Raw genomic sequence first — 16,380 nt, 5'->3', positions numbered from 1 at the left:
GAAAATGATGAAAAAGAACAAGATAAAGGCAAATACATTTTTCTAAATTTGATGGATCTGTTCATACGTAGATAAAGAAAAATGCAGATTAAAAACAAGTTCGTGTATAATGGAGCCATGCCTTTGATAATATCTGAATCCTCTAATGGATCCCAGTCTCAAAATCGCAAAAAAGAGCCAATCAGACCTTCTGTGCCTGATTAAACAAAATGTGCAATAAAAGTTACCTTGCACCATCTAGAGGTTAAAAAATTGAACATGGATCTGATCAAGCCTGTGGATTGACCTACCCACTCACAGGAAACACAGAGAACAGAGGTACAAGTTAAATGACACCACAGGGAAGCAATTAGCGAAATCCAGAACATGGGACATTCTTCAGGACAAATGACTTGTTTTCTCCCATAAATCAATAGCATGAGAAGAAGAAAAAAAAAGAGGGAGGGATGAGATAATAGAGGCTTAGAAAAATCTTAACAATCAAATACAGTGTGTGGAACGTCTCTGCAAATGGATTCCAACAAACCAAGTACAAAAAGACATCTTTGAGGCAATAAGCAAATTTGAATAGGGTAGCGTGGTGATTTTTGTTTTATTAGATAATTTTGTCATTAAGGAGTGGTGGTGAATGTTGTTAGGCATGAAAATGGCACGGTGGCTTTGTTTTTTAAAAAGAGCTCAATAGAGACGTGTGCTAAAATTTATACCGGTGAAATAACAGAATATCTGGGCTTTACTTTTAAAATACTACAGTTTTTTTTTAAGAAGGCTACAGGAAGCAAGATGGGCAAAATGTTGTTTGGTATTGAAGCTGGTCTAGGGCATATGAGGATTCATTATACTACTCTCTCTACTTCTGTGTGCTTGAAATTTTCCATCATTAAAATTAAGGGGAAAAAATGAACTCCCTTAAGGATGGATTTCTGTGGCAGGGCATGACTATATGGTGGTTTAATCTCATTTATGTCACTTATAAACTAAGTGACCTCAGGAATGAAAACTCTTGGAGCCCAACGAGACCTCGAGGATTCTTTTGTTCCCTTGAATTGCAGATGAGAATGTTGGTGCCAAAAAGGTAAGTGAGTGATCCAGGCTATACAGCCAGCCTGTGAACTAGCAGGAATAAAATCCGGATTCTCAGTCCAGCTTTCTTTCTTCTCCACCCTGTGACAGACTGATTACTGAATCTTCCTGGAACCCAGTGTCTTTATCCTTAAAATGAAAACACCATACTCAGTCTACCTAATTCATTCAGAATTACCCTGGGGAGGTGAGAGGGCTTTATAAAACTCTTCACAACTGTAGGAAGTTATTAACGTTATCTCCCCAGTTACAATTACCCAATATCAAATGGCAAAACTCAGAGTCACCAAAAGAGGGGAGTGTGGGAAACGGGGTAGGGGAGAGTCATAAAAAAACAACAGAACCACAGAATGGTTTTAACGCTGCCAAGACCAACTCCGTGTAACCTCCCCCAGAATGAGAGATGATTGCGGGTGGAGCAATAATACCTCCAAATTATACACGGGAAAGGCTACAGCTCATCTTGCATCTTTACCTGACAGAAGCATTCAGACGGCACCTCTCACGTGACACGAGTTGCCCTCAGGGGTACTCCCCTGTTCTTTTCTGGAAACTCCTTTGCCTGAAAGCCATATGGCTCCCTGCTGGGGCCCAGGCACAATAGTGTGTCTGCCAACCAAGAGGTGTGACTTCTCTAATTGGCAAAGTCTGTTCAAGTGTCTGGCCACCAGCTGACAGACGCCAATGTTGACAGTGGGGAGGGGGAATCTGAGAGGGTGTGAGGGGAGGAGGGGCTATGATGTCGGAGAGGCAGAATTCTCCCATTACATTGATTCAGCTTTTCCCCTTCTCTCATCTTTAGAGTCGAGGGATATCAGCAACGTAATTGGCTGTTTCGGTAAAAGATATTACAGTAAGAGAAGGCAGATGCCCACTCAGGAACATCTGCTCTGCAGAGCGCCTACAAAAATAACTCTAGGACCATGAAGGAAAGGCTGAGGCTGGTGAGTCCCAGAGGAAGGGAGGAGGAGGAAAGACAGGTGGAGAATTAGCTACCCACCTGACAACATCTACCCTTCCATGCTGGCAAGCAATGGACCAGCGGGCAGCAGGCAGAGCCATGTTTCCAGGGCAGCAGAGAAAGCCTTTCTATCTATAAAATGTGTGCCATGATTCCAAACACTTGCAAGAAAAAAGAAGTCCTGCATGGAATGCAAAGTCCAACAACTTCATTTCTTTCATTCATTTCGTCATTCAACAAACATTTGTTTAGCACCTGCTCCATCCCAGGTGCCAAATAAGGTGCTGGGGATCCAAAGATAATGTGAGGACTGGGAGAAGCAAAGGGTTTATAGAGACAGAAAAGAACAGATTTTTTTTACAATAGAGCTAAACCCTGGTTTCTGTAAAGCCGTTACATTCAGACATGAGTATTTGAATCTAGGCTCCCCGTTGACTTGCTGGGTGACCTTCTTACAGCCACCTAAACTTCCTGAGATTTTGTTTCCTTACCTGTAAAATGGGAATAAAGCTGCTTTTCCTTTTTATGGGAAGTTCAAGGGAGACCATATCTATGAGAGGTCTGTAGATGTCCCATGTGTAAGGTAGTTTTACCAATGGGGTTGTGTGTTTTTCTATGTAAGGAAGTCTTCAGATTTCCAGAAAATTATGTATCACGTTGTTCTCTCTTTTCTGAAGTGTGTAAGACCACACAAAAGAGAAAATAATCATAACAAAGAGATTCCCCACAAAAAGAGATCCCTGGGAAGAAGCAATTGTTCAATTGATGTGTGTCCCAATGAAGTGCAAAATACATACCATGGCACTGGCTGCCACTTATTTAGCATTTACTTCACACCAGACACTGTGCTATGGGTTTTACACACATACACACATCTCATTTAATCCCTAAAGCAGTCCAGTGAGTTAACTTTATTATCCTCACTTTCCATGTGAGGCCACTGAGAGCCAGAGAGGCTAAACACTTGCCCAAGAGCACATAGCTAGCAAGCAGGGGTGCCTTGGTTCAAACCCAAACGCACCTGACTCTGGGGTCCTTGTTTTTAAGCCTTAGACTGCACCATCTCAGCTGTTGGTGGAAAAGGACAAAACTATGACTCCAGCCAGCCAGCAGAGTGATGCACAGAACCATGAGGTGGCAGGGCTGCAGGAGATCATCAAGGTCATTTGCTCTCCCTCTTCATCCCCCAGCTCATTTTATATAGGAGAAAAGCAGGTCACAAAAGATGAATTGTGCTGCTGGGAAAGGTCACCTGTCATTCCATGATCTTCCCACCATATGGCACGGCCCTGGCTTTGGGTCACTCATCAGAGCCTTAAGATGAGGGATTTACAGGAGGTGACTTCATAAGGATCAGAGCAGTCAAGGATCAGAAGCTTACCATTTCTGGGTCTCTCCATCCCAACTCACTTCCTCCTCTAATGCCTGGCCTCCCATCTAGCTTTTGAAAAAAATCACACCCTCGTCCAGTGATTCTCAAACTTTAGAGGCATCAGAATCACCTGGAGAGCCTGTTAAAACCCAGATTGCTGGGCTCCACCTGAGCTCCTGATTTAGGAGCTTTGGGACGGTGGGGTGCAAGATTTTGAATTTTTATCAAGTTCCCAGGTAATGCTGATGCTGCTTGTCTGAGGACCACATTTTTAAGAACTATTGGTATATAGCACTGATCTTGAGGATGGGTGAGTATTTAATACGATATTTAGTCAAAAACCACTAGTTTCTCCCTAATATCAATTCTTCCCTTCTTCTGCCTTAGTAGAACCTGATTATTTAGCTGAGCACGTAGCCAACCAAAACAGAGACAACATTCTCTAAGTCCTTTGCAGCCAGGCGGTCACTGGTAGACCATAGGATCTAGTTAGAGTGAGGGCATACGAGCAGTTGTGATGCATGTGGCTTCCAGGTTGTGCCCTTAAAGGGAAACAGCAGCCCCTTCACCCTCCTCCATGCTGGCTGGAATACAGACATGGGGGAAATCACCTTGGACTCTGCAGAAGGAGAAGGGCCACTGATGATGAATTAGTGGAACACAGTCTTTAACTATCTTGGACTTTTTTTTTTTTTTTTTTTTTTTGCGGTACGCTGGCCTCTCACTGTTGTGGCCTCTCCCGTTGCGGAGCACAGGCTCTGGCCGCGCAGGCTCAGCGGCCATGGCTCATGGGCCCAGCCACTCCACGGCATGTGGGATCTTCCCGGACCGGGGCACGAACCCGCGTCCCCTGCATCGGCAGGCGGACTCTCAACCGCTGCGCCACCAGGGAAGCCCCATCTTGGACTTTTATATAAAACAAAAATAAACTCCTATCTTTATATAAGGCATTGTTATTTTGGGTCTCTGTCACTTGCCATCAAACCTACATCCTAACGGATACAGACATACCAAAAAAATACCTTAGAATGCCAGGAAATAAGGTAGATAGGTAGATCACTAGGGTACCTTAACAGATAGGTAATTGAAGGAGACTCATTCAGCAGTCAGAGTGCAATACGTAACAGACACTTGATCTGGAGAGCTAGTTACACAAATAGATCACCAATCAACTCCAGCTGGTTTGGCCAAGGTTTAACTTTGCCAGAGTCATTTAGCTGTTTGTAAAAATTTCATTTCCCTTTACAATTATAGAAAACGTTCCTCATTCATTTTATTGCCCTGCCCTACATTATACCTATAATCTTCCTAACTTGGATTGTTATCTGATATACAATTAAGTTTCTAGAAGACTAGAATCTCAGCAGATGATTTAAAATAAAAGTTAAATGGATATAATTTGTGTTTATTTTTGTCTAATTGAAACCAAATACTATAGAATTGCCAGTGTCTAATTCACAGGGATGGCTTGAGCCAAGTGGATACAGCTTCCCTTTAAATAGCATCTTTGAGGAAAGCATATGGGGATGAGACTATAATTGTCCAAGGAAGGAAGGGAAGGGAAAAGGTCAGATCTCACCATGGCCAGGTTCTGTCGGTGAAGATTACTTTCATCTATATGTTACTTTCCAAAACTATATGGTCCCTATATTGGTCTTTGAAAAAAAGTCAGATCAGGAGTCAGAAGAAAGAGCAAAAATCAGAGCATCTCAATGTTGATGAAAAACAACAACAAAAAACTATATACATTTTGTAGCATGTCAGAGTTTGCACAGTATTTCACAACACATTATCATCTCCTTAGATGAAAGAAGGCAAAAATATTTCTCCTTTTTAAATAAATTTGCAATAGTGATCACCCACAGTTACATGAAGTTCCTGGGTAATGGTGCTACATAGAAGTTTTAGAACAATAAACTTATTCACAGGATTGGTTGCCAGCTCCCCCTCAATAATATATGCCTCATCTTGAGTGGTTCCAAATTGAAGACTGATTTGAACAGAAGTCTTTTGAGAAACTGTTTTCTGACACTTCTGCATGTTCTTAGAAGCTAGAGCAGTACCTGACATGTAGATATAAGGGGAGAAAGAAAAAGAGAAAGAGGAAGGAAGGAAGGAAGGAAGGAAGGAGGGAAGAGTAAGGGAAAGGATGGGAAGGGAAGGGGGAGAGGGAGGGAGAGAGGAAGAAAGAAAGAGAGAGAGGAAGAGTAAATGAATATAAAATACATAGATCAAACAGAAATTGAAATGAACAACTTGGAATTCTAAACATCCCATGATGCAATGTACCTTCTGGGGTAATACGAGCTGGTTGAAAAGAATCCCACCTTTTCCTTTGTAATTTAGTCTTTGGCAGAGTTGTAAGGTGATTACAGGTGATCGTGTACGTGGCTGGCATTCAGTTACATGGGGCAATTAGGAAGCAAATGTGTATTTACAAAAGCCGTTGACAATACTTATGGTATGACAGAACATCTGTGCTAATTATAATTTATGAGCAGTACATAGGAAAATATATTTAAAAGAATACACTAAGCAGTTTCAAAATAATCTTCAAATTTCAGTAAGGGTGCCTCTTGCAACATCCACCGTGATTTCATCAGATTCTAACTGTAACTTTCAAATTAGACTGTGACCATGGACCTCCCAAAAGTCTGATGTCATCGATGGCAGATAATTTCACTGCTCTCTGAATGTTTACCTAATAAACTAAAAATAATTTTTTTTAATAACCTTGGAAAATATGGTGACTCGATGCCCTCCCGGACTATTAATCATTCTTGTTGATTATCTAAATCTGTTTTTATTAAGGTCTAGGGAAAATAAATTAATGAAAGGAAGAGACATAATGGGGAGTTAGGGGAAAGGAGGGTGGATTGGGGTCAGACCCACTGGGAAGATGACCGAGTCCTCCCACAACGCATTTCTTGTGATGACAGTCGGAGATGAATGGGGGAGGGCTGTGGAGGCACCTTTAAGGTGTCTATTTGATTATATTAGGGTTAGGAGAATAAGTTTCATAAAACACTGCTAAAAGTTGTTTCAAGAAGGCACCAGTCCATCATGAGGATTTTTTAAGTAAAGAAATGAAAGGTTATTTGGCTAGAAGATACCACTCTTTTCACATGTTCCTTGTTAAGCAACATGCACAGCAATGCTCATCCTATTCCAAGAAGATGGAAAACAAGTGGGCTAATTACAGGATGTTATTTAAAAAAATAATGCTCAAGTAATTCTTTTATTTGTCAACTTGATTGCAAGCCATAAAAAGCGATTAAAATACTTATTGTGCTGTAATTTCTTTATAAATTGGTATTTTTAGAGTCATGTTTCCAAATGATAGCATCTACGGGACTCGCAGAATTAAAAAGCACTTGTACAGCAAAACAAGTACTTACCAGCAGCTAGTTCTTATCAACACAAAATGAAGCAGGTTTTGATTCCCATCAGATGATAGGCATTTAATTACCTCAGAGCAGGGAAAGCTTGGGAAATGGGGTGGTTTTTATCAGGCTTTTAAATAAGTTGGTGACCAGCAGCCCCAGAAACCCAACATCTACCTGAACTCACAGATTTAGGAGCTGAGCCAAAAGATGCAGGCCTGTATGGACATCTGGTGCTGGCAGGCACTTGTACACGCTGAATGAATGAATGAATGAATGGTCAAGTATTGCTCAGAGATGACTGACCCAGGGAGCGAAAGGATTTTAGAGGCTACCTATTTTTTTTGATGATGGATATTTTCTAAACTTGTTTGCAATTCTGACTCTAACGACTAAAGTTTGAAGTGACCCTTTCCATAGCTGATCCTCAAACACCCCGTCACCAACTGCTCCTCCCCCAAATGTAACAGGGACCCTCACCCCACTGCAGCCACAAACTGAATGTTTACACCATATGAGGCACTTTTTCTCCTTCCGCCTCCCTCCGTAGGGTCAGGCAGTTGTTTTGACGTAAGAGCCTAAGGGAGAAAGGTACCGAATTGCTCATCCAGGCAGGTGAAAGCCTCATTATTTTGCAGGTTCAACTGCCTGAGAAGACACCATCGTTCAGGCCTCTTTTGCCTTCTCCCTGCATCTGACACCTGCGGGTCATCCAGGAGAGGACAGACGGAGCCTCTGGACTCTGGGGACAGGCGTAACCCTGGACAAAAGGACAGAGGGATGCGGGCGGGGGCAGGGGAGAAGAGCCAGAACTTGAAACGGGAGAGAGAATTACCTCTGCCGTCCTAGAGACCACCAAGCCGGTTCTTGAAAAGTTGGAAGATCTGGCTGAAAGCTGAGGACACCACCATTTTAGACCCTTTCAGATTCTCTCTGGGAACTGCCTCTTTCCTCCCTTCCGTGACATAGGTGGGATTCTGGGGCTACATTCAGGTGTCAAAAATGCACACATGGGGCTTCCCTGGTGGCGCAGTGGTTGAGAGTCCGCCTGCCAATGCAAGGGACACGGGTTCCTGCACCGGTCCGGGAAGATCCCACATGCCGCGGAGCGGCTGGGCCCGTGAGCCGTGGCCGCTGAGCCTGCGCGTCCGGAGCCTGTGCTCCTCAGTGGGAGAGGCCACAACAATGAGAGGCCCGCGTACCGCAAAAAAAAAAAAAAAAAAAAGCACACATGTTAACCCATTTTTGGTTAATGTATTTTTATAATTCAAAATGCCGTGTTTTCCGAGATAAATGTTGAGGATACCCTAGTGGGGAGACCCAAGTGCGAGATCAGTAATGCTTTACACCTGGAGAGAGCCACACTCTTACCTGTATAGGAAGGAATCCTGTGGTTTCCTGACTTCAGTCACTCCTACCCGCCGAGCTGTGAGGTACACGGCATCCGTTCTGCGCCTCCCCGCTCACACCCCCCGAAGCCCAGCCCTCACCCCAGCGTAATAGCAATAGAAGAGAAGACTGAGGCTCAGAGAGGCTCAGTGACTTTCCTGAGACCACTCAGCCAGCAAGAGCAGCATCGTCCCTGCTGACAACCCAGGCCTTCCTTCTCCTCTATGTCGTGGTTAGTCACTCCGGGCTGTGCATGCACGTTGATCTGTTTGTTTGTTTCTTTGTCTGTGTGGCTTACTTTTCAAAGGTTTAATAGTGTGCCCACAGAGATCAAATTTGTGAGGTTTTCCCACTTTTTCAGGAAGGCAAGTTCCAGAAAACCCTCTTGAATTAAGAGTGGCTTTCCTTCTGGGGAGCTGGGGGTAGGGGCAGAGTTTCCCAGGAATGACTGAAGGTGGGTTCACTCTGAAAGTCAGGGACAGAGTGAGTGGCTCAGTTGGCCAGGGAAAGGACAGCAGTCTGACCCCTTCAGGGGTAGGGGTTCCTGGCGAGGGAGGCTCAGAGCCCTGGCTGGTCAGTCAGTCATGGAATCTGACAGTGTGGCCCCAGGCAATTTTTTGCCCTGTGCGGTCTTGGGCCTGGGAGGTGAGAGGAAAAGTATGGAAGGAAAGATGCAGCCTCCTCCACATACAAAGCCAGCTTCTGTCCAGCACCTGTGCCCTCCCCATGGCAGAAAAGAGGTCCCAACATTCTCGGTTCGCACCTGAGCAGGGGCTGGGCCGTGTGCACTCGTCCACCTTCCATGTATCCAGCCCTCAGTGGGCAGAGAGAGCTTAGCCAAGCCAAGGCACCCATGGGCCCTTACCAGCCCTCAGAGAGGAGGCCGCTAGGGGCCAGGTATGGGGGGCCCAAGCGTCTGTACCAGCCTCAAAGTGAGTGGGAAGGTGGTGGACATTCCAATTTAAAAGGATATTGCCAAACACTAGATTTCAGTCATGGCCAAGCAAGTTCTGTGCATAAAACATTGACCTTGTGCCTAAAGAATTTACCCCTTGAAACGTACGATACTTTTTCACGGAGGATCTTGTGACCAGCTGATTTGGGGGAAGAGAGGTGTCAAAGGCAAGCTTGTCTTTTGTGAAAACAACTAATAGAATGTGCTTCTAATCACTTACGAGACATCATTGAAGACCAGCTCTGAAGCGTTTACCGTTTTTGTCATGCAGTTCTTTGGTTAATTTCATTTGATCGATGAAATTCCATGTCTAACACACCTAAATTTGAGGGTTGCAATTCATCTCAACCATATACACGACCTACATTAAAGATACCAGTCACTTTACCAGGAAATCATGCTGTGTTTCATTATGAGGAATAAACAGCTGTGTTCGTTGTAAAGGACACAACAATTTGTTTCTGAGTATGAGTAGGGGGGAGTGGCCTGGGGATTAGAGACCAATATTCTAGTCCCAAAACATCTTTGTAGCCATAAACATCAGTTTTCCTGCCTTTAAAATGTGAAATTGACCTTGATCGGTAACTCCAAAAGCATGGATTTTAGTGAGTACAATTACACAATTTTCATTTTAATAATTACACATGTATTTCAGTATGTACTAGAAATATATATATATAACTAGCTCATGAAAACTGTGACTTCCTATATATTATTGTTAGGGTGGAGCTCTGCTGGACATTGGTAATGAAAACTGTGAGAGTACTTGAATGACAGGATAGCACATGCCTGTAATGGGCAAAGCTCCAGGCACCTGTTCCTCACCCATAATTGCTCAGAAGCACAGATAAAGCAGGTGCTGTTCATGGATGACTTGGATTCTTATTCCCTGAATTCCTAGCCATTATCAGCAAATTCTGGCAGGAATATGTCAACCTATCACCTTCAAAAGTTGACAATCGAGTAGTGTAAAAAGTCTGGATCAATGAACATAATTATAATTAGAGGAGGTAGATCATTTATCTTTGTCCTTTCCAACTAAATACACACCTGACTTGGATATCATGGTGCCAGTTAAGCAGCTGCGGGTGCTGGACCCTGGATGTGGACTGCCTGGGTTCAGAGCCTCGCTCTGCCTGCTGACTAGCTCTGTGACCTCTGACAAGTTGCTTAACCTCTTCACACCTGGGTTTCTTCATCTGTAAAACATGGAGGATGCTAAGTACCTCGTGAGGTCCTTGTGAAGATTAGTGGAGTGTGAAAGCTCTTAGCTCTGCGCCTGGTACATGGCAAGCCCTCCATACTTGTTAGCTTTTAAATAACTCTTTAAAATGTTTTCATTGATGTAGAACCTCATTTAGTCTTACATTTAGCAATGTCAAGTTACCAATCATAAATGGCCTCATTGCTTTCACTGAGAAAACTATTTAAATATATATTTTTATAAATAGATTCATTAATACTTGTAATTCATTGTTAACTTTTATGTTTTTATATTATTCTTTTGTTTTTATTAACTTATTTTTACCGTAATGCTCTATATCTGGCAAGTAATACTGGTTTTCATTTGTGAAAATTATATAAACTTTCATTTAAATAAAATTATTTCAGTTTAAAAAAAGGTAAGTATGGGCTTCCCTGGTGGCACAGTGGTTGAGAGTCCGCCTACCGATGCAGGGGACACGGGTTCGTGTGCCGGTCCGGGAGGATCCCACATGCCGCGGAGCGGCTGGGCCCGTGAGCCATGGCTGCTGAGCCTGCGCGTCTGGAGCCTGTGCTCCGCAACAGGAGAGGCCACAACAGTGAGAGGCCCGCGTACCACAAAAAAAAAAAAAAAAAAAAAAAAAGATAAGTATATGTAAAGAAGATTATTAGATAAATAATTGTACAGGGGATATGCCACTAAGTCCAAAATCATGGAGCTGCTTCAAGGACTGAATTTTAGAAACTCAAACAGATCGCTTCCTAAGCCTGCTTTCTCTTCTAGCATCCTATTATTTCACAGTCTAAGTATTGCCCTTTTTTCCCCAGCTTTATTGAGGTATGATTGACAAATAAAAATTATATATTTAGTTTATACAATGTAATTTTTTGGTGTACAATGTAATGATTTAATATATGTATGTACTGTGAAGTGATTATCACAATCAAGTTAACACTCCCATCACCTCACATTGTTTGTTTGTTTGTTTTTAACCTACTTATTGAACTATTGTAATAGCCAAAAACTAGAAACCACCTACTCGTCAATAATGAACTGATGAGATAAATTAGAGTTCTACAGTCCAGATACTCTGTAGCTGTAAAATAGAATGTGGTAAATTCAAACATGTGTATATGAAGAGATCTCTAAGATATATTGTTATGTAAACAAAAATTAAAGGTACAAATTTAAAATCGTTTAAAGGCTATATACACACTACACACATGCATTTACACACACAAATACATAGCTGCATATGCAAAGGAAATTTCTGTAAGGACATAAAATATCAGTTAATAGTGGTTAAATCTGAGGAGGGGAGCTGATTTCAAAGGTGGGACCATAGCATAGTTTTAATAGGTACCATTTTGGACTTTTTTTTTTTGAATTTTTGAATTTTATTTAATTTATTTTTTTATACAGCAGGTCCTTATTAGTCATCAGTTTTATACACATCAGTGTACACATGTCAATCCCAATCTCCCAATTCATCCCACCACCACCACCACCCTGCCACTTTCCCACCTTGGTGTCCATACGTTTGTTCTCTACATCTGTGTCTCAATTTCTGCCCTGCAAACCGGTTCATCTGTTCCATTTTTCTAGGTTCCACATATATGCGTTAATATATGATATTTGTTTTTCTCTTTCTGACTTCACTCTGTATGACAGTCTCTAGATTCATCCAAGTCTCTACAAATGACCCAATTTCATTCCTTTTTATGGCTGAGTAATATTCCATTGTATATATGTACCACATCTTCTTTATCCACTCATCTGTCAATTGTTACCTTTTTTTTTTTTTGGTGTATATAGTGAGAACACTTAAGATCTACTCTCTTAGGAGATTGCAAGTATACAATACAATATTATTAACTATAATCACCAGGCTGTACATTAGATCTCCAGAACTTATTCATCTTATAACTGAAAGTTTGTACCCTTTGACCGACATCTCCCCATTTCCCCCACCCTCCAGCCCCTGGTAACCACCATTCTACTCTGGTTCTACGAATATAACCTGAAGTCAGGGAGCCTGATCCCTCCAGCTCTGTTTTTCTTTCTCAAGATTGCTTTGGCTATTCGGAGTCTTTTGTGTTTCCATACAATTAAAACATTTTTTTGTTCTAGTTCTGTGAAAAATGCCATTGGTAATTTGATAGGGATTGCACTGAATCTGTAGTACTATTCTGCCTTGGGTAGTAGAGTCATTTTGACAGTATTGATTCTTCCAACCCAAGAACACAGTATATCTTTCCATCTGTTTGTGTTGTCTTCCATTTCTTTCACCACTGTCTTATAGTTTTCCAAGTACAGGTCTTTTACCTCCTTAGGTAGGTTTATTCCTAGATATTCTATTCTTTTTGATGTGATGGTAAATGGGATTGTTTCCTTATTTTCTCCTTCTGATATTTCATTGTTAGCATGTAGGAATGCAACAGATTTCTGTATTTAATTTTGTATCCTACAACTTTACCAACTTCATTGATGAGCTCTAGTAGTTTTCTGGTGGCATCTTTAGGATTTTCTATGTGTAGTATCATGTCATCTGCAAATAGTGACAATTTTAGTTCTTCCTTTCCAATTTGGATTCCTTTTGTTTCTTTTTCTTCTCCGATTGCTGTGGCTAGGACTTCCAAAACTATGTTGAATAAAAATGGTGAGAATGGGCATCCTTGTCTTGTTCCTGATCTTAGTGGAAATGCATTCAGCTTTTCACCATTGAGTATGATGTTAGCTGTGGGTTTGTCATATATGGCCTATGAACAACTACACACCAATGAAATGGACAACCTAGAAGAAATAGACAAATTTTTAGAAAGGTACAATCTCCCAAGACTGAATCAGAAAGAAATAGAAAATATGAACAGACCAATTACCAGTAATGAAATTGAGTCAGTAACTCAAAAACTCCCAACAAACAATAGTCCAGGACCAGATGGCTTCACAAGTGAATTCTACCAAATATTTAGGAAGAGTTAACACCTATCCTTCTCAAACTATTCCAAAAAAGTTTCAGAGGAAGGAACACTTCCGAAATCATTCTATGAGGCCAGCATCACCCTGATAGCAAAACCAGACAAGATATCAAAAGAGAATATCACTATGACATTTTAATCTTGATTTGCATTTTCCTGATGATTAATGATGTTGAGCACCTTTTCATATATCTGTTGGCCATTTGCATATCTTCTTTGGAGCAATGTTTATTCAGGTCCTTTGTCCATTTTTAAATAAGGTTATTTGGGGGGTTTTTGCTATTGAATTTTATGAGTTCCTGATATATTTTAGATATTAACCCCTTATCAGAAGTATAGGGTTTGCAAATATTTCCTCCCATTCCATAGGTTACCTTCTCATTTTTTTTGACTGTTTCCCTGGCTATACAGAAAGATTTTTTTTTTATGTAGTCCCACTTATTTATTTTTGCTTTTGTTGCCTGTGCTTTTCATGTCAGATGCAAAAAACTCATTTCCAAGACCAATATCAAGAAGCTTTTTCCCTATTTTTCTTCTGGGATTTTAATGGTTTCAGGTCTTATATTTAAGTCTTTAATCTATTTCAAGTTAATTATTGTATATTGTGTAAAATGGGGTCCAGTTTCATTCTTTTGCATGTGGATATCCAATTTTCCCAGCACCATTTATTGAAGAGATAATACTTTCCCTATTGTGTATTCTTGGTGCCCTTGTCAAAGATTAATGGACATATTGCCCTCTTTGAAAGATCTTTTTCTAGTATTTTATAGTATCTAATGACTTGTGGTTGTAAATGTAGGAAAAGCTTAAAAGGAAAGGAAGAGATGCTATTTCATTAACCTCTAAAGCAGTATTTCTCGAATTTTAGCATGAATAAAAATTATCCAGAGATCTTACGATGCATATTCTGATTCAGGAGATCTGGGGCAGAGCCAAAGATTTGCATTTCTAACAAGCTCCCAGGTGATGCTGCAGCTTCTGGTCTGGAGACCACACTTTGAGTAGGGCAGGTGCTAGAAGTATATCTAGAGAGAGGAGCTGTGCTGTGCCAGGATAACTGTTATACAATTAAAACAGATATGTCCTTGACTTTAAGACTAATCCCAATCTCTCTTTATTGAAAATAGGAAACTCCATCTTCTCAGTAAGACATGGGTTTAAAAACGTTTCCCAGGTCTCATGAAGTATTTGCAAATAATATTTCTGTCTACCTAAACATTCTAGGGCATTCAACTGAAAAATTCAGAACTAATAAGAGGACTCAGTTATATAGCCATCCATAGGGAAAAAAAAAAAAAAGATTTCCTATAAGCCACTAAGAAGCAGCTGGAAAATATAACTGTATGGAGTGCAGAAGAGAAGTCTCATTCACAATAGCAAACAAAAAAATACAAAGTACCTAAGGCTTTGCTTAGCTACAAATATGCAGGAACTATATAAACAAAATAAAATTGGAATTTAACTAAGGTATATCTACATGAAAAAGAATGAAGTTGGGCCCTTACCTTATACCATGTACAAAAATTAACTCAAAATATATCAAAATCTAAACTTAAAGGCTAAAACTATACAACTCTTAGAAGAAAACATAGAGGAAAAACTTCATGAAACTGGAATTGGCAATGATTTTTTGGATATGACACCAAACACACAAGCAACAAAAGGAAAAAAATAGATAAATTGGACTTCATCAAAATTTAAAATTTTATGTGTCAAAGGACACTACCAAGAGTGAAAAGACAATCCATGAAATGAGGAAATAGTTACAAATCATACGCTTGATAAAGGGTTTATATTCAGAATATATAAACAACTCCTATAACTCAAAAACAACACAAAAACATGGAAAAAAATGGACAAAGATCTTGAATAGACATTTCTCCAAAGCAGATATATAAGTGGCCAATAAGTACATGAGAAGATGCTCAACATCACTAACCATTAGGATTGGTACTATCAAAATAGGAGGGGAGGGAGGGAGGAGGAGAGGGAAGAAAGAGAGAGAGAAAATCACAAGTTTTGGCAGAAGTGTGGAGAAATTAGAGCTTTTGTGTGATGGTGAAAACATAAAATGGTGCAACTGCTAATGGAAAACAGTATGATAGTTCTTCAAAATTTTAAGATAGAATTACTGTATGATCTGGCAATTCCACTTCTGGGTATATACCCAAAAGAATTGAAAGCAGGGACTCAAACAGATACTTGTATACCTGTGTTCATAGTAGCATTATTTGCAATAGCCAAAAGGTGGAAGCAACCCAAGTGCCCATCGATGGATGAATGGATAAACATGTGGTATACACATATGATGGAATATTATTCAGCCTTAAAAAGGCAGGAAATTCAGACACATGCTACAACACGGAAGAATCTTGAGGACATTATGCTAAGTGAAATAAGGCAGTCCCCCCCAAAATAAATACTACATGATTCCACTTATATGAGATACCTAGAATAGTCAAATTCATAGAGGCAGAAAATAGAATGGTGGTTGCCAGGGACTGGGGGAAAGAGGGAATGGGGAGTTATTGTTTAATGGGTACTGAGTTTCAGTTTGTGATGATGAACAACTTCTCAAAATGGCTAGTGATAATGGTAGTACAACAATGTGAATGTATTAATACTAAGTGTGTTACTGAACTCTATACTTTAAAAACGATTAACATGGTAAATTTTATGTTATGTGTACTTTACCACAATTTAAAAAATCCAACCAAGGAACATAGACAGCTATTTGGATAATTGGAAATCGGTGTTGTAAGTTTGCATTAGCTCTTCCTATCTTCTGAATCCTAAATTTGTTTCTATCATTTTTATCAGAGACGATTTTTTGCTTCTGTTGCTTTCCTTTTTTCTTAGGGCAGCTCAAATGACAGTGAAAGGGTTAAAAAGTGATATTTGTTAGAAGGCGTAAAGATGCACGTGTTTCTGCTCAGTTGGGAATGCCTTGTCTGGTGGGGCCCAAGTCAGGAAGGTGTGTTTCCTATTAGAAGGAGCTGTCTCAGACGTTCTCTCTGCTGCTCACAGAAATGGCAGGACTCAGGATCCAGGAGCA

The sequence above is a fragment of the Globicephala melas genome, chromosome 14 (assembly GCF_963455315.2).
Source record: "Globicephala melas chromosome 14, mGloMel1.2, whole genome shotgun sequence".
Taxonomy (NCBI): domain Eukaryota; kingdom Metazoa; phylum Chordata; class Mammalia; order Artiodactyla; family Delphinidae; genus Globicephala; species Globicephala melas.
The sequence above is the reverse complement of the archived record's forward strand: the minus strand, read 5'-3'. Positions refer to the sequence as shown.